Raw genomic sequence first — 23,836 nt, forward strand, 5'->3', positions numbered from 1 at the left:
TCACAACCCCGTGTTTCTACCAAGGGCTAAATGCAAACACTGTGAGAGACTGCAAGAACTTCGCTTCTGATTCTCTCCTAAGACCTGATCCGCTTACAGAATGAGCTTATGAACTTCAAATTATAGAGACGGAGGAAGGAGTAAGAAGACAAGAACTCTTTTATTTAGAATCTTATTCACAATGAAAGTTGGCACGGACGCCAACCACATACATTAACGTAGCTTGGGCAAGTTTAAAGCTTATGAATACATTTCTGTGGAAAAATGTGAATATGGAAAATCCCCTCTCCTATTCTGCCTTTTCCAAAATGCAATGAGTTCTGGGAGCAACGTGTATCCATAACCTCACTTAGAACTGCCAAGTGGGACTGAGCTGGGGGAGCCCAGCTCTGGAAGGAGACAGGGGTCTGGTGCCTTGGAAACCAGGGCAGAGGAAGGAAAGAGGCCTGTCCGCTCACGCCCAGGTACATTTCCTCATAAATCACACTGGGGAAGCTTCTCCAAATACGCCAATGTTCTCTGCGTTTCTCTGGTAATAGGGATGTCTACTGGGGAAAGCAAATTTATGCAAGAAGGATAAAAGCGAGGGAGATCTGTTTCAAGTCTTGCTCAAAACTCAACAGACATCAGGAGAGTGACAGATAAAGACGTACACAGTCAGCAGGAGTCCATCAGCATGGGCTTGGCACTGACTTTGGTTTACACAGCTTTCCCTTGAGAAACCTCTGAGGGTTATCAAAATGCGAAGTAATCCCCTCAAAGCTGCTTTGAGGATCGAGGCTTCTGTTGCCTTTCTTCTTGTTTTATTCATGGATGTGTGTTGCATGACAGACTCCATACAGAAAACAGTATAGAGATAAACAGACCGTAGAAACCATCATGGCTGGCACCATGGTGTAATGGTAAATCCACTGCCTCCGTGCTGGCCTATGTGCTACAGTTCATCACCTGGCTGCTCCACTTCCCAGCCAGCTCCTTACAGTAGGCCTGGAAAAAGCAGCAGCAGATGGGCCAAGTGCTGGGACCTCTGCAGTCCATCTGGAGGCCTGGATCATCCTGACTCCTGGCTCTGACTTCACTCAGTCCAGGCTGCTGCAGTTATCTGCAAAGTGAACCAGCTGAGAGAAGGTTCTCTCTCACTCTCTGTCTTTTTCTCTCTCTCCCTTTCTTCCTCTCTCCGTCCCCCCTCTTCCTCTCTCCCTACCTTTCTCTCTCTCTTTCTCTCTTTGTAACTCTGTCAGATAAATACATAAATCTTTTCTAAAAATGAAAAACTGTCTACAGTTACAGAGTACCATTCATCGGTGTATCTATCTTCCATCCATCCACCCACTCATTCAGAAAATATTTATTGAGGGCACCAAGGACGTTGCTTATACACATGCAGAGCTCTGTAGACAACTGGGGAAACGATCAAAATTCCTGAAACTCATCTTCACCACTTAGCCTGAAGAGCCACAGCAGTTCTGCCCCTGCTAGAGAATTTAATACCACAAGGGACAAGAAGTAGGAAAGAGAAATCTTAGAAACAAGTGGAATCATTAAATAGATCAATAGGCTGAAACTTGGTAGAAAGGAAAAAATTTAAAAATTTGACAATAGGAAACCAACTATAAGCATATCTCTAGGAGGCACTGGGCAAGTAGTTATTCAGTATCCACCCTTGTACTAGATGCTGGTAACAAGAATGTGCTCTTTGGATAGTTACACTCTTAGTGTTCCTCTGGTTCAACAAGGAAGAAAGATACAAAACCAAGGACTCGCATGGTGGTAAGTGCTGCAGGCTCTGTGTGTTACAGCATAGACTAGGTCTGCAAGCTCAAAGCGGAAGACACATGTTCAAAGATCCTGTGGTGGGAAATCAAGGCAATGTTAGATGGTTACTGTGGCTGAAGTGGCTGGAATTTAAGACCTTAGAGAACACACTGAAATTCAAGTAAAACTACTGACAGTTTCCAGAGAAGGGGAAATATTAGTTTTACTTTTGAAAGCGGGCTTTCAGCTTCTGGAAACGGAACGGCCCATGGTGAACAAACGCTGAATGCAGGATGACGATTGGGACTAGTCACACGCGTGAGACTGTGCTGGCCCTTCTGGTAGACATGAACACAGCGAGAGGCAGGAAAGAGCTACAAACACGAAAAGGTACTTCAAAGAGAATGCAATCAGAACCGCTCTTTGGGAGGCAAATGACTGGGAAGGAAGAAAATGTTTCTACGCTGAATGAACACTCCAGGGCTCCTGGTGGGACCTGGGTGGTGGCAAGCTCCAAGTACTGGCAAATTCATGGCAGCAGCTGAGCTGCTGTGAAGGTCGTCTGCTCAGCCAACCTGGCTGTGGAAAAGGTGATTTTAATCAAACCAGTTCCCAGAATGCCAGACCCATCTCTGATCACTCTCTTCTTTCTAATGGCCTAACCAACTTTATTCTTTGTTCTGTGACATTTCTATGCCTGCGATAGCTGAAGAGGAGAAGGAAAAGGCAAATTGATATTTGGAATTACAGCTTTCTGTATATTTTTAAAATAAAAATTACTAGTCATAGAAACTCTATTGTGTTCAAATGTTAAAATATTATAACTGATTTCATCATCATCTTCAAAATCCATGAAGTGACACTGCCACCGTCCCAAGGCAACAATGTTGTTCTCTTTGAAGCCACATATGGCATGACCTTCCCAAGATTGCAAGTCTTCCCCTTGCATTTGATGGTTTGTCACTTTTGTCAACAACTACTGTCGTTTCTGCTAATGAGATTCATATATTACCACTCAGAGCCCCTAAATGTTAGACAGTTGGAGCTGGATATGACATCATGCAAATCTGTCACGACTTTACTCAATAGTACTAAATTTGGCAAGTGATATTCTTTCCAAGGGAAGCAAGTATCATTTTATCAATCCGTTATTCAGAAGATAACTCTGACCACCACTTCGCAATAAGAAAATGAATGGAGATTACTAAAATTATATAATAAGCTTATATATTTCAAAAACACTTTCAGATCTTTCAAGTTTGAAAACAGGTGTGTAAAGAATAGAAGGTGTTTCTTATTATTTTTCAAAACCAGCTCATCTTTTCTAATGAGTCATATCATTGTGACTAACCCAAGTTCTTCCATGTCCCCACTGGCCTGAGCTTTGGGAACCCTGGCATGACTCATGGGTCATGATCTTGAAGACAGAGCCCTACATCTCTCCAAAAACAACATGGGCCCCCTCTATCTCTGACACAATGACACAATTTCATATCAATTAGTGCAACCTTTTTTAAATTGTATTTTTATTGGAAAGGCAGATACCAGTGTGAAGGAAATACAGAAAGATCCATCTGCTGGTTCACTCCCCAAGTGACCGCAATAGCCGGAGCTAAGCCCATCCAAAGCCAGAAGCCAGGAGCTTCTTCCAGGTCTTCCATTCAGGTGCAGGGTCCCAAGACTTTGGCCAATCAACTACTGCTTTCCCAGACCACAAGCAGGGAGATAGAAGGGAAGTAGAGCATCCGGAACACAAACCAGCACTTATATGGGATTCTGGCACACGCAAGGTGAGGATTTAGCCAATAGGTTATCATTCTGGGACCTAGTGAGAGCTTTCATGATTTTTATTAACACACTGTGATCCATAAATGGAGTTGTCTATATTTTTAGACTGGTCACATAAATGTGTCCCAAGCAGTAGTTCTGGTCTCTTTTAAGATGCTTCTGTACCATGAGACAACATATGAACAACAAATATGCATTTTTTTGAGCAAATCTTATCTACTCCATTAGGAAAGAAACCGACTCCCATGCACTGACAGGGACTCTTGAGTTCATGGTATCATTCCAATCTCTAAATAAAAGAACCAGAAAATAGAACATTTGAAACGCATCACTTGCACACACAATGCCAGTTAGCCGCATTTGAAGGACAGAGTATAATTCCTCTGTATTCTTCATGTCACTTCAGTTTAGCTTTGAAATATTTGTTATACAGGATAAAGTCTGCATAATCCTCTTTGAGATTGGAAACAGAGAGAAAGAGAAATGGAGAGATGCAAGAGATAGTCTATCCACTGATTTATTCTCTGAATGCTTGCAATAGCCAGAGTTGGTGCAGGTTGAGGCCAGGATCCTGGAACACAACTGAGACCTTCCAAATAAAGGCAGGAAACAAGCCATCGTCTGTCTGCTGCCTCATGCGGTTTCATTAGCAAGAAGGTAGATTGTAAAACTGGTAGCCATGACTTGAATAGGGCATTCCAATATGGTAGAAGGACCTCTCAAGTGACTACTTACTTACTGTATCAATGCCCGCCCCTGCCAAAGTCACATTTTGCTATCTTAACAAGTTCCTCATTAGGTCATCTAATACTATTCAATATTTTATGAACAATTAAAAGGTTATCTGTAATAAAATGGAAACATGATCATTTTAAAAAATCATGGTGCAGGCATCTGCTTTAGCAGTGAAGATGTTAGTTTAGAAGCCATGGTCCCACATCAGGGCACCTGGGCTTGATGTGTCATTCTGGCTCCTAACTCCAGGTTCCTACTACTGCAGAAGCTGGGAAGCAGCAGAGATGGCTCAAGTAACAGAAAGACCTACAACTGAGTTCCTGGCTCCTTTGTTCTGGTCGTAAGTGGGGCCACTGTGAACATCTGGGGAATAAAACAGCCAGTAAGAATACCGTCTTTATTGATGCTTCGCAAGTAAAAATAAAATAAATTGATCAAGTAATTTTCCCACTCAATGCATCTGTTATTAAGTGAATGATTTTGAAGCCAACCCAGGATGGTAAATGTGTATGCACTTCAACGAATTAGCTGCATCCAATAACTCTGGCGTATAGAATGTTGGTTCTGAGAGGAAAATGCAATGTCTGTGACAGTTCAAAATTGGAAAGTGGTGTATTTCTTTTAAATACTTACCATCCACACCCCATTCCCTATTTTCAACCCAGAAGCTTCCATCACATCTGGGTTAATTTTGAATCACTTACTAGGCATCTTTATCTCAAAGGCATTAACTTTTTAAAAATATTTTCTTATTTCCTCCCTAAGTATTTTCTCCTCTACGAACAGCATTGTGGTGATTGAGCACCAGAAACTTCAAGCTATTCCTCAGCCATTTCTGAGAATCAGCCGTCAAGGTCTAATCATGTTGATAGCTAACCTGAATCTGGATCTCAAATCTAACAACATCCCTTCTGATATTAGATTTCTTTCATTGCATAAAAATATACCAAAAGCTGCACTAACGTTTAAGCACACAGTTTATTATCTCTCCATTTCCCTGGGCAGCAAGTCCGGGCCTGGGTCAGCCGAGCACTTTGCTCACAGCAGTTCTTATCTCAAGGCTCTGGGAAGGAGTCTGCTTTTGTGCTCTCTCAGCCTCTGACAGAATCCAGGTCTTTGCGTTTGCAGAACAGGGATCTTATTTCCTTGCTGGTGGTCTGCCAGCAGCTGCTCTGAGCCTTAGAAGCCCACATTCCTTGCCACACGGCACCTCCATCTTCAAAGCTTACAATGGAGAATCTCCCTCATATCAAATGCCACTCGTGCTTTGAATCTCTGTCACCTACAAGATCCCTGTCCCTGGGTAAGACTCATCTCGTAGTGCAGGCTCAAGATAATCCCTCTTTCTTAGGATTAGCTGGTTTGGGACCTTCATTATTTCTGCAAAATCCCTTCCAACAGTAGCACTCAGATTAGAATTTTTAAGCCAATCCAACATGGCAAATATGTATGAAATGTAATTAAATAATTGTTATATAGACATACCATGCTGGATTGAAAAGGATATTGGTTCTGAGAAGGAAATAATCAGATTGATTAGAAATGTCAGCTATTGGATTGGAATTGGGAAGTTAATGCGAATGCCTTCCACACCCTACTCCCTAAACTATAATATTCAGAAGTATTTCTCTGTAAGCAAGTTGGGTATATATTAAGAGGTACACATTTTAAAAGATATCTTTGAATTCTGTCTACCTCATTTCCATGATTACTCCTAGTAGCTGAGGCTCCAGTCTTCTCTGTACAAACCATTAGAATGAATTCCGAATTTTGTCTTGAGCTGGGTTCTCCCAGAAGGACAAGTTGAGTTAGAGTGCTAAAATTTGGGATATCTATTTGCAAAGTAAGCTCGGTGCTCATGAACAAATGAGCAAGTAAAATAAAAAAAATAAAGAAATGCTTCCAGGTCGTATTAGAAAATATTTTGTGTTCATCAACAACTTGGGCCCACTCCCACTGAGTGAGTCAGCTGGCAACTTGTCTCCCAACACTCGCCATTACTGTGTGAAAACTGCTCCCTCCTACTAGCTGTGTATGCTCTGACTTTTCTATCTTGACTAAATGAATAAAATGCAAATGTGATCCTGTCACCTCTCATTAAAAAATACGTATCTCTTCATATAGTTAGCAGTTATTGAGTATCTTTAACATTGCATATACAACATTTAAATCTATATTAAGATGTATGTGTGTAACACACATCTATACATATGCGTGTATTTACATTGTGTGTGTGTATATACACCCTGAAACAGTCAAAGTGGTTTCAACAATGAAAAGTAGAGCTTATGAGTAGAACTGTCCCAAAGATAATCTTCAGATTCCTTAGGTCTTTCAACATCTGGAGGAATCTATTTTTTTTGGCATCCCATCTCATCATATCCATTAAAATCATCTTCCATTCAGGTTACCCCAAGTCCTGTGTTCCTGCAAAATGGTGTGCACTTTCACATTCTCACCAACTTTTCTCAACTCACTTCTGTTTTCGTCTGTCCTTTCCAGCTAGGTTAGCCCCTATTAAATGCTGGGCTCCACCTCTACTCCCTTTATACACCATTCTGACATCCCTAGCTCAGGACCATCTGTCACTCATGGCTCCTGACTCAGGGTCTGCTGCAGAGGAACCTCTTCTGTCATAAAAACATTTAACAACTACGAAAGAATGCAACAGTATCAGAGTGGATTATTAGTGATTCAATCATTGTCTTAGTATTTTTGTCTTCCGAACTCCATGGGTTATCATTTTTTGTTTAGGAGAGAGTTGGATAAGTATGGAGACTGATTACAATATATCTCTATAAATACATATAAATAAATGTCAAAAAGTTAGCTAGTTAATGTATCCTTGTCCTGATTCTTAAAGCAGAATCTTTTGCAGACCCTAAGAGAGGTGAGCTATTCTCAATTTTATGTAAGCAAATATCTTCATCCTGTTGAGAAAGACCTTCTCTAACATATCCTCACAAAGTTTTCTTTCTTCTGCTTCGGTCAAATGTTCAGAAGCAGCATGACATTGTATCTGACTTACTAAAGAGACATATTTTTTTTTTAATTCAGCTTTATTTCTGTGAAATCCAAGGGCATCACAACATAGATAAAGGAATTTGTACTAAGCAATGCAAAGCCAGTTTAAAGCACAGTGGGCCTATCTAGTAAAATATGTATTTTAACCAAAAATCTTCATTATTTTACTGCCACTAAAAATGAACCCATGGACTCAGAAATTTGAGGTGCATAGTTGAGATTCCTTTTGTTTCCCTTGAGTCCTTTTTGGTTCAAGCAAGTTGCCAGTTTTTGAATACTTACGACTCATACTTAGAACTTGACTCTTAATAGCTATTCATGAACTCTTGTTATTGGGAAGCACTGCACTGTGTGTCGAGGTTTCTAAAAAGGACAAGGCCAAAAACAATGTCCAAAATCCAAACCAACAAAAAAAGATCGGCCTTTTGGTTTTACACTGACATGCCGACAGCAACTATATAGATGGCAGACTATCGGGAAGCCTACGTTCACGCTAATAAAACAAAACTTCCCTTCATGACAGAAGCAAGGCCAAAGTCCCCCAGTGGCAAAAAAAAACGCAAAACAGAAAACCTAAGGTATGTCATTTTTAAAAGTTCCTATCATAACAGAAATTAAAGCATTCATTTGATGTTTTAGTTGCTAAATATTGTAAATATTTACCTAGAACCTAAGAACTAATTCAAAATAAAATGCAAAATAGTCATGGTATTCATGGATTCTATTGCATGTACTGATGAATAATATTGTTTCGGCATTCACTACAGATGATACGGTTCAATGAAAAGGACACAATGGACACAATTTTCAAGTTGTAGGATTGGGGCTTGGCGCAATAGTCTAGCAGCTAAAGTCCTCACTTTGCACACGCCAGGATCACATATGCGTACCGGTTCTAATCCCAGTGGCCCACTTCCCAGCCAGCTGCCTGCTTGTGGTCTGGGAAAGCAGGCAAGGATGGCCCAAGGCTTTGGGACCCTGTACCCTGCGTAGGAAACTCAGAAGAGGCTCCAGGCTCCTGACTTCGGATGGGCTCAGCTTTGGCCTTTGCAGCCACTTGGGGAGTAAATCAACGGATGGAAGATCTTACTCTCTGTCATTCTTCTCTCTGTATATCTGACTTTCCAATAAAAAATAAGTAAGTTATAGGATTGACATCACTGGTGTTTACATCAGTATGCAAGTACGTGCAACCTCACTTAGGGAAAATATTGAAGTCTTGTCTTTTAAACTGATTTGGAAAACCTAAACGGAAGGTTACATTGAAGAGCACTGTGACATGCCCTGATATTCCGGACATATCAGCACCTAGAACCCTAGCATCCAAGCAATGTTTCACTGCAGAAATGCAGACACACTCTCCTGTGTACACCCCCTCTCTCTTAACTCACAAACCCAAATCCTCCCATCACTAAGCAGGAGACCCGCTCTTGGTGTAAGAGATTCTATTTCTACAGTGCACTTACTTGCTGACTTAGAAGAGCGACTTCCAGAGGAAGTTAGTATCACAGCTAAGAAAAATTAAGCAGAAATGTATACATTTAGCCTGGAAAGAAAGGGAGGTCGGGAAAGAAAATTGATGAAGAGAGGGATTAATATAGAAAAGAAGGGAAAGAGAGAGGAAGATACAGAAGGAAGGCAGGAAGGCAAGTGGGAGGGAGGAAGGGAGAGAGCAAAAAAAGAAGGAAGGGGAGGGAGCATGGGAGCAGGAAAGAAGGGCAGAAAAGAAGGAAGGGAAGGGAGGGAGGGAAGAGGAAGGAAGGCAAGAAAGGAAGGGAGGGAGGCAGGGAGTGAGTAAGGAGAGAAGGAAGGAGGGAGGGAGGAAAAAGGAGGGTTGGGAAGAAATGATGGAAGGAAGGAAAGAAGGGCCAGATTTTTCAAAGCTGCAGGAGACCACTTCTAACAGAGCAGACACAGAAAGCTGCAAAATCATCGGGGTCTTTCCAACCCAGATATTGAATCTATAACTCCCATGCTAACCAACAATGAGACGAGAGGGGAATTCAGGACCCGACACTTCCGCGGCCTCACTGTGGACAGAGTTTCCCCATATGTTTACAGAATTCCGAAAGTACAGAAATAGCTGTTGAACTCTAAGCAGTTTTTGTAAAATTACCCCAACTCAGAGATGTTTTCATTCTGCCCTAGGGACTCGTTGGTAAAAAATCTGAATAAGTGGAAAGGTTCAGCTATTTTGGAGATTTCCTTGTGTTTAATAATATTCTGTAGATTGGATTAAACAGGAAAAAAAATGTAGAGATTTTCGCATTCACATAAATCAAAGTGGTTGAATATTTTAAAACAAATAAAAAAAAGTACCCTCAGCCTGAAACCAATTATGGAAATTCTTAGCAAAAGGGCTTATTTATTAGATCATTTAAAAGGAGCACAACAAGCAAATGACAACTGGTGTCTGTGACCTCAGCTACCACAAACACTACGACGTTTTCTATTTATAAGGATGAGCACAATACGGCATGCTGTGAGTGTGGGGACCTGCGAGGGAGACGGGTCAGGCGGAAGGACCACAAAAAGACACGCACCACTCAGATACGGGGTTCAGCTTGTGCACACCTGACAACGGGGAGTGACTTTTCTTTCTCCTGGCATCCTATCCATTGACTTCTTGGGTTCTTAGAGGGGTCATTTTTTTTTTTTTAATTCATTCATTTTTCAAATCACAGTAAGAGTCCTCCACATCTGGTGAATTCTCATTAATTCTCACTCATCCTTTAGATAACAGTTCAAATTTTACTTTCTCGGGTCCACCTTCTCTGACTGTCAATTCCCCCAAAAAGATGTTGTAGAGCCCTGCCCTCCCTCACACTGGAATCTCCACCTTGAGAGCCCCAGTGCCTGGCCTCCAGCGGACATTCCATAAACATTTTTGAATGAAATAGTAAAGCATCTCCAGGGAGATTGTGACTGCCAAAGGCAGACTACCCGGTCCCACTGAAGGTGTCCAGATGTTTCCAGGGCTGATTCACTGAACAGCTCAACCAGGTCAGAAAACCAAGCCTATTTCAGTCATGCACTCTTCGTCACACACTGAAGTTAAAGCCTGTAAACAGAGAGGGAAGGGATCGCCAACAATCTCCTGTTAGAGGAGAAGACTTTTCATCTGGAATCTTCTGTCCAGACGTCACCCTTGGCTCCCATTGGTCAGGATGTGATCACATGTCCTTAAGCAGCCTGAAAGGAAGGCTGGGAAAGGAAAAAGTGTCTGGCATTTTCCATTTCTGCGAGAGGAATGCTTTACAGGTTCAAAACAGGACAGAATTAGAGCAAGTGGCAAACAGCTAATAATCAAGTACCTGCCAGGAGGAACTTTAATGGTACTATTTATTTACCATTATTAATAATAAATCTTTTATTAAAACATAGGCCAAGTAGTTCCATAAGAACATGTCCTTTATATAGCTTTTGATCCTAATAGAAATGCGTGTGAATCCAACATGCCACATGAATAACTACATCCAGCATCTGAAACAAAGATATCCCATCAACATGAGGACCTCGAAGACTAGACCTAATCCCTGTTAGACTTGAGGTAAAATGTACCAAGACCATACCTCACTTCCTCTTGCCATGATGTTTTTGCTGATGTTATTCAACTGATGACTGCTGTCCTTTAGAGCCTGTCATTACAGCAAAAGAATTTCACTGGCGCTGCAGAAGTAGTATTTCCATATTCCTGTTCATTATTTTTAGCCATAAATGAGAGAGCTGCTTTCAAGCATCCACTAGATCAACAAAAACCATGCAAATGAACACAAACGTTAACTGGGAACCAAAACAGCCATGGAACGCTTGATGTACTGGTGTAGTCACACCATCTGTATGTCTTTGCAAGTGAAACTAACATTAGTAATAAACACAAAGATACACTAGACTCAAGTTACTTTATTAGTGAAATAAGGGCTATACTGTAAATGCAAATGATGGGGACAGATCTTATGCCGTTCACCCATCCAGGGTAGCTTCATTTGTTTCTTCCTTCCTTTTTTTTTTTTTTTAAGATTTTATTTATTGGAAGGTAGAGTGACAAAGGGAGATTGAAAGAAAAAGAGAAAAAGAGACCTTCCTTCTGCTGGTTTACTCCCAAAATATTTGCAGTGGCTGAGAAGCCACCCAGGTCTCCTATGTGGTAACAGGGCCCAAGTACTTGGGCCACCTTCCACTGCTTTCTGAGGTACGTTAGTAGGGAGCTGGATGGGAAACAGAGCAGCCAGGCCTCGAACTCATACTCCCAGATGAGATAGCAACGCTACAAACTGGTATCTTTACCCTCTGCACCACAACACTGGCTCTAAGTAATTCCACTTCTAACCACAGTTTTAACATTCCTTGACAGTGCTCCATTTCAGCTTTGTTGGCATGATTTTCACATAATGGAAATAGAAGTCAATCTTGTAGGTGGATATTTCAACCCAGAAATATCCAAAAACACAGAGGCCTCACGTGGAGGATGGCAGCCTGGAAGACTGGTGAGTCCACTGTTGCTTGGAGCCACTGACCAGATTTGTCAGATGCATTTGTTGGTGCTAACTCATACTAATATTACCAACAGTACTGCAATCAGGAGGCCTTCCCAGTGTGAGACATCTGTACATACAGTGGGGCTACCTGAAATATCAACCTGGCACAGTAAGTCATCCCCTGGCAAATTTACTGGTGGTTTGGTATTATAGGAAATTAATGGTTTTCTCTGTAACTGTTCGACAGGAAAAAGATTTTCAACTGTGTTATTTTTTTATTTCCTGGCCACATCATCACCAATAGACCTCAGCTTTTCTTAAATTATTTTTTCCATTTACAAACCTTCACATTTCCAAGTTTAAAATCTCACCCCCCCCCCAAACGAGTAGTGTTTCTTTCCCTCCATCCTAAACATTTCCAGAAACAAATTTCCTCTCCCACTGTCCCCATCTGTAGTGATTAGCACGTTGTGAGGAACCTCTGAGGATTCTTGAACAAATACCAAGGGCATGAGTTTGTCCATGTGTGTAAATACTAGTCATGGCAGCATTCCTTTTGGAAAATTTGGAAATAATTTAATTTTAAGAACTTGATATTTTTCTCAAAGAAACTAAACATATTTGATAAAGATAACCATAGCTGTCACATATTGAATACCAAAACAACGTTGTGATATGCAGGTTCCTTGTGTTGCTCAAAGTCTACTTGAATCAAAATTACCTGAGGAACTTGTTTCAAAAATCCTTACATTCTCTCTCTCTTTCTCTCTCTGCCCCCATTTCCCTCTCTCTCTCTTTCATCTCCTCTTCACTCATTCCCTCTCTTCCTTACTTTCCTGAAACTCCCAAATTATCAAGTAAGTAAATGATTTTTAAGAATGGGGTGGGTGTTTGGCCCAGCAGGTACTTACTGGTATATTATAGTAGATACAGATTAGGATTACATGTACCTGGATTTCATAAACCAGACTCCAGACTCCAATTTCCTGGAAGGTACAAGTGATAGTTCAAGTGGCTGGGTTCCTGCCACCCACATGGGTGACCTACATCGAGTATCCGGCTTCTGACTTCAACCTGACTCACTGTTGGCCATTGCAGATTGCAGGTTTTGGACAGTAAACCAACAATTAAGATCTCTCTCAATCTCTCTCTTTCCTGATATATTAAAGATTCAGATAGGTAGGTAGATGAGAGACAGAGGGAAAAAAAATTTTTTTTAACATATGTTGTTGCAACAACCGCTTATTCTGGCCATCAGTATGCCCACATGAGAAAGTCACTCAGGTAGACTGACTCCAGCTTCTGACTCCAGCTTCTGACTCAGGTAGACCCTGAGTGCCAGTGACGGCAGCAGCGGCAGTAGTGGCTGATGTTACTGGTTTGCTGTTTTCCACATGGAAGACCTAAACCACATTCCTTACCCAACTGCTGCATTCTGCCTTGGAGCAGCCCTGTGTGTCACAGGCATTTAGGGAATGCACTTGTCAATGGAAGTGCTTCCTCTCGCTCTCCATCAAATATATGTATGAAAATGTTCTAAAACATGCTCTTTCAGAGTAGGGCTTAAAAATACTGAATTTTGAGAGTTGGCTTTGTCTCCTTCTTGGGGTGATCCTATGCATCCTTGCAACTCATGTTCAGAAGACTCCTCTGACTGCCCCAAACATCAGAAGAGATAAGTAGGAACAGAGGTGGTAAGAGCCATAACAGAACACACAGATTAAGAATTACTGGTCAGCATGAAAAAGCAAAAGTGAGAGGTCAGCCTTGGCCACATGCCCTTAAGTTGCCAGGGTTACACATGACAGGAGAGCCTGGCATGCTTCAGAGAGAAGACTCTGTGTAAAGACAGTAGGCGAAGCAAGAAGACGAAGCTCATCTCCCGGCCTGTTGCTCGTTTCTTTGTGTGCACATGACAATTCTCCTCCATTTAAACCTCTAGCTATGCTACCCTCTGCCCATTTCTCCCCTTCATTTCAGCTTACTCCTGTCCCACCTGCAGTCACCTTCTGTAACAATTACACCACTGCTATGGCTTCTGCCAAAGTCAACACTCCTGACCACGCCCTCTGTTGACAGAATGCAGGTTCAACTTCCGAATTCCTCTGGTTCTCTCCTGCTACCTAGGATCCTGTCTGCACCCCATAGGCTCCTGTCTTCTTCACTCCCCGAGGTGCCTCTCATCACTGGTGGCTGTCCTCGACACTCTTTCCTTCCCTGTCCATTTGCCATATCCACATACTGCCTTATCACGTGATCTGTGGTCGTCTCTGCTTGCTTTCCATTTGCTCTTCTGAAACATTCCCTACCCAGTCCCTGAGTAGATTCATTCTCCCCCTTGGATTAGACATTTTTCTTGTGGTTCCTAGCACTGTTTGCACTGGTTTTCTTCCCCATAGGAAGCTGGTGCTGCTTGGGTCAGGTGAGTACCCAGGTGAGTGCTACTAAGTACCCTGGGATCTCGGTGCTATCCTCGAACTTGACCTCTCCATTATCTCCCCTTCCAGATGGTGACCTCTCCAATGGGTCATTCCCAGGGCCTTTCATGTCTTTCCTCCTTTCACACATACAGAGGCATAGTATTCTTCATCAACTTTGAGAATTTTCCTTCCAGAGGCAAAAAATCAACAATTGATTTAATAAACGAGAACATAATAATCACAAAACACTGCTACTTGCTCTCTGCCGCTTTGGGAACTAAGTGATATGACGTTTATGCAATGATATAAAACAATAAAATACATGGCAAAAGGAAAGGAATGCTTAGATAATTATTTAGACATGGGCAAATTAAAAGAAAATACACAAAATAATATAAATTCCGACCAGCTACTTAGCGCTACACTGGCCTTATTTCATTCATTTGTTTATCAACTAACTGAACATGCAATTTGTACCATTACATGTACACAATATGTAGCACATTGAGAATTCAGTGGTAAACAAATAAATATTCATAATTCTACTCCTATAAAAGCAACAGTTACAAGCAAGATACACAATAAACAAATGCGTGGTTACAAGCTGTGACGAATACATGAAGAAAACATTTCTTGAAGCACCTACGGACAAAGGGTAAACTCAGATTCTATTTCTAGGAATGTCTCTTACTCCCTGGAGAACTGAACTGGCTCTTGTGTAAGTCATATCTTGGTCACTTCAATGAAGTCTTAAGCTAGAAATTCCCTGAGGAGTTTATTAGTTTCCTTGATGTTCCAAATGGAACCTCTTCAGGGATAAGAAACGCCCCTCTCCCATCCAGACAGGAGTGTGGTAGGCCTTCTCCATGGATTGGGACTGCTTTCCGGGAACCGACATAAACTTCCACAGGCAAGCCTACTCCTGAGTTACAAGTAGGATAACAGAAGACAGCTCCTTTCAGAAAAAGCTGTTCATCTGCTCCCAGTTCATTTCCCATCCCCTTTTCTCCTCTGTCTGAAGATGTTGCCTGACTGCCTGGACCAGGATATCCCTAAGAGTAGTCCTGGCTTCAGGATTCCTAACAGGACTCCTTGTCCTGGGGTTGGGCATGGCTGAGGAGAGAGAAGGGTGCATCCAGTTGTACCCAAGTCCCCACACAGACCAAGAAACCGTCGTCTTCCTTTCCCTTCTTCTTCCAAGGTAATTTTACTTCCACTTCAATCCTCTGGGTTTCACAGATATCATTCCAGAGAAAGGTGAGGAAGAAAAAAAATGGAGCAAAAAGAAAACAAAAAGAAGAAGAAGGAGCCTCAATATCAGAATAGTAAGTAGAAAGGATGCTTTTACTGGCCTCCAGGGAAAGGAGTAAATTGAAACTCTGGCCCTGAGAAAACTATCGCCATCCCACTTACTATCACCAACTGAATATTTGTGGAACACCTGCTATGTTCCAGGCATTGTGGATAACTTCTGTAGCATACAAAAAATGTTTTAATTATTAACACATTCTGCAAGCTTGGGAGTGTGTTATCAGTATATATGCCCATATTTTCCATTACTAGCCTAGACCAATGGTTCTCAACCTTGACAATTTATTCAAGTCCCACAAGAGATTTTTTTTTTAATCCCCATGTTCAACCCTACTGTTAGAGATGCTGATTTCTTGATTTAGGATGGAGCCATAGCATCCGTAATTTTTTAAAAGGTGATTCTGATGGGTAACAAAGATTGAGAAGCATTGGCTTACATGTAGACTGGGTTCATCCAAAAGGTAATGAGCCCAGGATTTTCAAAGTCCAAGAAATGACATCCTCACCTATTCTGAACAACACTTGGACTTGGGTACTCTGCAGGAATTGCTTGCTTTTCCAGCTCCTCTCACTACAGTACTGACCTCCCCTCCCAGCATCTCCATCTCTGAGCCCTCTCAATGTCATGGGGGACCGGGCTTTCTGCTCAGTGGGAGGGGGCATGTGTGTTCCCACTGGTATGGTCCTGCCGATACTCTTGCCCTTCCTCTCCTCCCCTGTTAAGTGTATTTCTAGGACAGGTTGAAATCACAGTTTCTGCTGGTGATCTGTATAATTACATTACTCAACTGCCAAACCTACTCCTGTAAAACAGACTTAGGAGATTTTTTTTTTTTTCAAGAGCCAGAAAGGAGTGACCTTGACACTCCCTCACAATTAGTGGCTTGTAAGGGAGCCTCTATCTGCATGACAATGCTTCAGAAAATAATCTCCCCACCTGCTTGCTGAGCCTTCCTTCTTGGCTGAACAGGTGTTCATCAGGAAACAAAATCTCACCATCAGTGATGGAACTGGCAGTGCCTTCAAAGTAGGCCAAAGAATCCAGAGCTTGTCTAACCAGAAATTCTTACCCACTCCCAAAAAATGCATATCCTGTTCATCCAAAGGATGATAATTAGCATCTGCTTCGACCAATGAACTCCTGTGGGATCTGGCATGTTGCTCTCCTCCGGTCTGTGTGAGCCACTGCTCCCTGAGCCACATCAGTCACATGACATGACACCTAATCTACTAGACAGGGTGTGACTGCCTGGACAAAACCATTAGAGGCTGTGTAACAAAGCATGTAGCTACAACAGAGCCAAGGAGGTTAATTAACTTGACAGTTTCCTTTCCAGAAAGATCCTAGCAGCCTACATAGAATACTGAAGGTTACAGAGACAGCAGAAATTTCTTAAACCAGATGTTGTTAAATGATAGGACACAGTCTCTGCTTAGGATCTGTCAGCAGCTGCAGGCTTTCTTTCCAATCCAAGGTGAGTACATGAACTCTTCGTCACAAGTTCAAGAGATTGGATCAAGCATTCCATGGACTGTACACATTAAGACTTTATTGAGAAACCTTGTCTCATCTACCCCAACACACACTCACAGACACACTGCTATTTGCTATAGATGAAGACACTGTAGCTCACAGCTGCACAGGTTTCTCCAGAGGACTCCCGAGCTAAGAGCAGAGGCAGCAACGCCTGAGTCTAGTCCATGGGACACAGAGCAGAGTTCTAAACACTTCCTTAGCAGAAGTTTTATAAACTGACTTTGAAGAGATCACTGTCCTTCATTAAGGATGCCTCTGTTTGAAGGCAACGTCTTATTGGCAAGATGGACAAGCATGTTGTTGTTTTTGGCTGGGCAGCCTCTGTCAATCACAGTATTTCCAACCATAAAGTCAAAAAGTTTCAGAGTCAAGAGAACCATGTTTCACCAGATCGCCACCTAGTGGAACGCTGCAATAAATCCTATCTCAGCAAGGGAAAGGGGATGCCTACCATGCAGGGAGCAGTAGTTACTCTTCCTGCCAACTTTGATGCCAGGAATACAGTCTTATCCGGATTACTGGCATGAAAATTCTTTTCAACATCACCAAATAAAACCAGATGAAAAGGTTAAGTGGTTAACTTAAAAAAACCCTAATTTTTATATCCTAACTCTTTATGCAAAGTTAATCCTCTCCCCCTTCCCTTCAATTACAAATAAACCTAAAATCAAGGGTGAAAAATATTTCTCTTGGACTAATAACTGCCAAGCACATCTGGCAAGCATGAAGAACTTGAAGTTAGTCGAGTTTTTTGACACTGCTGTCCTATTATCTAGAGGCAGTGGAATTCTAGTCGTATCTCTACTATCTAGGGGCCCTATAATGTGGGTAAATCATTGCATTGTTCTCTGCAGAGATCATCAGAAGCAGGGACTATCACATTTGATCACTGCTGGGTGATTTTTGACATTATCTCACTTCAACTTCCCATGCTTGTGCCACAGCTTCCTCTTTTCTGGAAAGCAAGACAATAAAATCACCCATCCCTTGAGATTGTTGTAATGATTTAACAACATAATGTTTGGTTTTATGGCATTTTCTGCCCAATCACATGGTACAGGCTTTGTCAGGGGATCTCATTAGAGTACGTGAGACATTGGTTGTGACCCATGCATTTTCCCCAAAGCATCGGTTGCTGGGGAACTACCTACCAGGAGCGTGGCAAGGAGCCTGCACAGCCTGTGTTCGTACACAAAGGTCACGGTCTTTATCAGGGCCATTGCCAAGGTGCAGCACGTTAGAATGCGACCTGTGATGCCTGTACCCCAAACATGTGCCAGTTTTAACCCCAGTTGTTTCATTTTCAACCTATCTCCCTGTTAATATGCTGGGAAAAGCAGCGGACAATAACCCAAGACTTGGGCTCCTTCTACTCATAGACACCAACAAAGCTCCAGTCTCGGCTTTGGCCCGGTCCAGTCCTAGTAATTCGTAGCTATTGAAGGAGTAAATCAATAGATAGACGAGCTTTCCGCTCTGTCTCTCCCTCTATTTTTATAACTCTGCCTTTTACATAAATGAAATAAATATTTCTAAAAAAAGAGTCTTTTCTGATTAAAATTCAATGGACATGCTTAGTGATTTCAGCTTCACAACTAAAACTGGCATGTTACTCAACTTGAAAAAATTGGATGTTAGTGAGGGAAGGAACTCAGAAACAATCAAGTTCACTTTTATTCCTATAGACGATGAAAGTAAGTAAGACTCAGAAGTGCTCAAGGCCACATAGCTGTGAATGGCAGATCAGAACAAACACACAGGGCTCGAGTTTTTAGTTCTGTTTGCTATCAGGACAATCAAATAAGAAAAGGAAGAAAAGAAGGAAGGAGGGGAGGAGATGGAAAAAATGAAGAAAGGAAGCAGGGGAGGGAAGAGAAGGAAGGAAGGAGGGAGGGAGGGAGAGAGAGAATGGATGGTAGGATTAAGAGGAGAAGGAATGGGAAAGGAGAGGGGAAGAAAGGGAAGGAAAACTGGTGGATTAATACATACAGCTGATTCCTATTAGTCAATTTTGCTGAGACGTCAAATTCCAACACTGGATATGAAGTCTCAGGCTTCATTCATGGGCTGAAAAGACCAGATTTCCAAAGCCCTAATCTCACTGGGTGTCAGACACACCTATCCTGCAGCCAAGTGTGTGGGTGACCAGCTCCACCTGCCCAGCAGTGGCACCATCCCACTGGAGGGCTGGGACTTGCTCACCCACCAGGCACTTTGCCCATGAGCAGCCTATAAGGCAGGAAGTCAGACCTTGAGTGTCCAGTTCCCAGCTGCTCTGGAGCCCCCAGCCTCTGCAACAGATCTCAGAAGTAATACATACGGTCTTATAATCTTGAAAGAATTTTTAAAAGAAACATATATTCACAGTCTAAGAGAGTAAGCTAGGTCTCTCTCCAGTTCCACTTCTGCCCTATCACATTGTTAGGTGATACTGAGCAATAATGAGGGAAGGTTGAATCAGAGATAGTTTTCACTTAGTGGTAAGTAGTTCAAGGACGCATATAGAATTTATAGTAAGTTACTGCTTTCCAGCTTAAGAGTGACCCTCAGAAACACTTGAATGAGTCCCTCAGCACCCAGTACAGCAGGTGTTTTGGTAGTAGAGGAGCTGGTCTACAGACCTGAAAAGCTCTAACTTCCTGGAAGACTCTTTTCTTACTGAACTTTCTCTCCTACTGGGACACATTGAATCTCCCAACATCTACAGTTATAAAATCACCATGGTTCTTTTTTGCTTATTTGACTGTAAACACTGAAATAGAATACACTGGAATTTCTGTGGTTGGAAGGTACAATCTTGTTGTGGTACTAAAAAGAATCAGTGTTCCTATGTGTAATATAGTATGGCTTATATAGATTGTATCAATAGTAAAAGACAGCTCTTGCCAACCACTCTAGCCTAAAGCTATTTGTGTAATCACTTCTCACTCTTCCTCTGGCCCCTTAGAAAGCAGTATATAAACTTCACCCACACAGAAAATGTGTCTGCACCCTGGGGAAAAAGAGGGTGGGGAGGACAGCTAGACGGAAGGCAGACAGAGCAGGACAGTCCCACAGCACACGAGTCAGTCTTGAAGGCCTCTACCAGTTGGACTGTGCCTTGACCTCTGTGAACAAATGACCATTTTCCATTGCTGTTTGTCTTTTCTTGGCATCTGATTTTCCTCTAAAAGAAAAGCAGGGCAGTATGTCTATGAGCTCATCTTTCCACTTTGTGCTTGGATCCTTGAAGACATTTAAAGTGGAATTTTGTTTGTGAGCTGGAAGATGCTTCCATTGCAGGCAGTGTCTATGACTGACTTCCTCGGAAAGCAACACCCTCACTTGCCCTTGCCAGGTGACAGTCAAGATGACGGCAAGGTATCCTGTGAGAAGAGGGGCAGAGAAGAGAGAGCGAGCGAGTGAGCGAGGGAGAGATTCCGACATTTCAAAAACAGGCCTTTTAAATAATGTTCTTTAGCATGTTCTGCGATTATATCTCAATTTCTACTGGAGTGGCTGATGAAAGTCCAACTCTCGGGTTTATCCTGAAGAAAATTTGCTTAGTGTATTTTGATTGAAACTATGACATTTTTCCTCCTGAATTTTCTTATCATCTCCAAGATGCTTTTATGACTGGGGAAAAGTCGATGCAGCTGCCTAGGGAAGTGTGCACCATCTGCACTCTTCTGTCTTGACCAAGCAGAAAGCATAAGCCTGATAAACACAATCTTGCCCTAGTGGCCTTCATCCAGTCCCTCATCGCAAGCCATACTTCTCAAATAATCACACACACACAAAAGCACAGAGATCCCAATGCCATAAACTAGCCACCATCCTAGAAATACATGCAAATACGCAATGGATGGTTTATTGATATTCTAGGACAAACTCTATGAAAACGGACATGATAAAATACTATTGTCTATCTCCAGACTTTACGGCCACCCTGGAGTTCTATGAAAAAAACGACAATTTTGTAGCTCAGTACTGCAGCATGCAAAGGGTTAATGCCACATGGCATTGGGCTGATGGAAGATTGTAGAGTGTGAGTAAGATTTTCAGATATGAGCCGTCAGAGATGAAAGAAATACGCCTGATGGTTGAGCAAAAGAACAAAAAGGAGATAAGCACTGCTGTCCTCTGGCCGGCTGCCAGGACCTCAGACAGTTGCCATATGGAGCTCTGAATCCACTCCACAAAAGTCAGTGTCCCGCTCACGTTCTCTGGATGTGAAAGGAATGCCTCCAACTGACCAAGAAGGGACAGGCGAGGCCTCCCTCGAGAGTCTCGATCCTGCGCCCATGGTTTCCTGGGAAGAAGCGTTTCAGGCTTCATTCTCTCCCTTAGGCACAGCCTGCTTAACTGTAAGAAATGGGATTTCTCTCCATCGAACAATACCTATGAAACAGATTGGACTCTGGCTGTAACCACCATGTGGTGACTGCCATGTGCATAATGTGAAGTGAAGGATATCAGAAGCAAAATCACTCAAACTATTCTGTTTATGTATGATTGCACAGCCAAGCTACGGTGAGTTGCTGTATGGCCTGCTTGAAAGTTCCAGCAACAGAAACAAATGGAAGGTTCTGGCAGTTCGCATAAGGGGTCAGAGACCAGGAGAGCCAAGTCACAGCCGTCTCCCGCCCCGTCAAGTTTCCTTCCTGAGCAAAAGCAGGAAATGTGGGTGCTGACAGGTAGCACCTGTGGGCTCAGGGTGGAGGACCTCTGAACAGGCATTAAGTCCCTCTCATTTGTCAACCAAGTGATGAACTCTGATGTTGGTTTTCTGTCTTTTGGCCCACTAGCTGAAAACTTCTATGCTGAAGGAGTGGAGTCTCCCAGAGAATGTCACAATCCAATGGAAGAAAACAACACTAAAAAAGTTTCAGAAGCAAAATAAGTATTATTGAACAACTCCTTCTGAGTAGGAAACAGAGTTCATCTGGAAGACATTACACCATACTGATGGAAGGGAAGGGCACACACACTGAGAGAGATGGACAGACAGGTATATAGCATGGACCCAGCAAGGATTTAAAGAGTTTTCTCAATAAACATAAATCATTACACAGACGCATTTGCCCTTTTCATTGAGTTCAGGATTTTTTGTTTTTTGCAAGGAAGAATCACAAATTGCATAACGATAAGCAAAGGAAAAGATAAAAGTTATCATGAAAGAAACATGGGAAGCAAGAGAGATCTCTAGGTATGCAAATATCATGGTGAACTAGGGAGTGACTAAAAATGAAAAGTGCATCAATAATTTACACAATCTTTGCTATCAGTTGCATGCTCTGATAGCCATCAACATTCTCACCCAACTGCCTTTTCACATATGTGGCCACAAATACAGAGTTATAATCGGATGGGGAGTGGCATGCCAGCGGCAGGGGTTTGGAGGGTAGAGTTCATAACAGATTATTAAGTTGTGGCTTAACACTACTGAGTTAAAACAAGCTTGATTCTCTGGACCCAGCTTGATATCTTTCATCTGCATGACATTTAAGACACTATCAAAACGAGGCTGGAGAATTAACAAAAGATCCTCTAGGAGCAGTAAGTTTGGGGATTAAACAGTAGAAATTGCAGAATTATCACAAAATATAAAGCATTAGATAAATATTGCAACCAGCATGCTGACTTTTTTGGTTATTGCCCCTTGAATCCCGAGCGTACTCTTGCTCTGCAGGTTCTGTTTGCTGGACTGTCTTGCCCGTGGGTTTCTGGTTTGGTCTCATCCATGAGAAGCCCTGGAGAGACAGGAAGGCAGAGTAGAAGGGAGAAGCCCTGGAGGCCTTTATCCCCTTTTCTCACCACTTCAGGCAGGGTCTCTGGTAGCACCTTTCCCTTGCTGCAGCTCCTTTACCAGGAAGCCTCTCCTATTGTTCAGCATCTCAGATCCTAATTACTTCATATCGTCACTGTGCCTTCTCATCCTACTAGTAGCAATAGTATGTCTTCAGCATACTGCCTCATTGGCCTTTGATAACAGCTGCTCTGTTATCGTTATAACTAGTGCCCATATTAAATTCTTCTTCCTGGATTCTGTGCATCTGATTGAATTCTGATATAATCAGAAAGTCCTTCTGAGGATGCATGTTTATCAGGCTATTCCTGTATGGACATTTCCATTAGGAATTACTAGAGAAAGGAGGCCATAAATAAGGTTTCAGAATAACTACTATATTCAATAACAAATATATTTAGTAATATGTTTTTTTAAATGTTAGAAAAGTTAACATTGAGTAAAATTGTAGAAGAGAACCAACAGACTCTGGATCCAACAGCCCGCAGTGAGAAGAGACCAGACACCTGACAACCACCAGTTCATGCTGGACACCATTAGGTAGCAAAATCATAGGGTTATACAGTGAGTGGCACAGAGTAGAAATAAACTGAACCCAGGCTTGAAACAGCAGGCAAAGGTTATGGGAATAGAATGTCTCACATGTGGGAACACAAGAGGTTGCAGACAGTTGAGAAGATACTTTCCCACAAGCAGCTCAAGAGGGAAGGCTGTGAACACTGCAGGGCATGACTACGAAGCTCTCCCAAACAGTTTTGTCTCCTCTAAAGGCTGCATTGAAGCTACTTCAGGTGACAGCCTTCCCAATCGGATTAAAAACCCTTCATGGTAAAGAGGACTAGCCACAAAATCAGGCCCAACAACCCCTTTGTTTGTGGTCTCTGGCTGACTGAGCTGGTCTTAGACCTATTTCCCTACAGATCCACTCTCTGTCCTCTGCTTGATCTGCTCATCCAGGTGGACAGGGAGGTTGATCCCATCAGCATTCCACTAAGCTGGC

This window comes from Ochotona curzoniae, unplaced genomic scaffold (genome assembly GCF_017591425.1).
Source record: "Ochotona curzoniae isolate NIBS_2020 unplaced genomic scaffold, NIBS_Ocur_1.0 contig_3520, whole genome shotgun sequence".
Taxonomy (NCBI): domain Eukaryota; kingdom Metazoa; phylum Chordata; class Mammalia; order Lagomorpha; family Ochotonidae; genus Ochotona; species Ochotona curzoniae.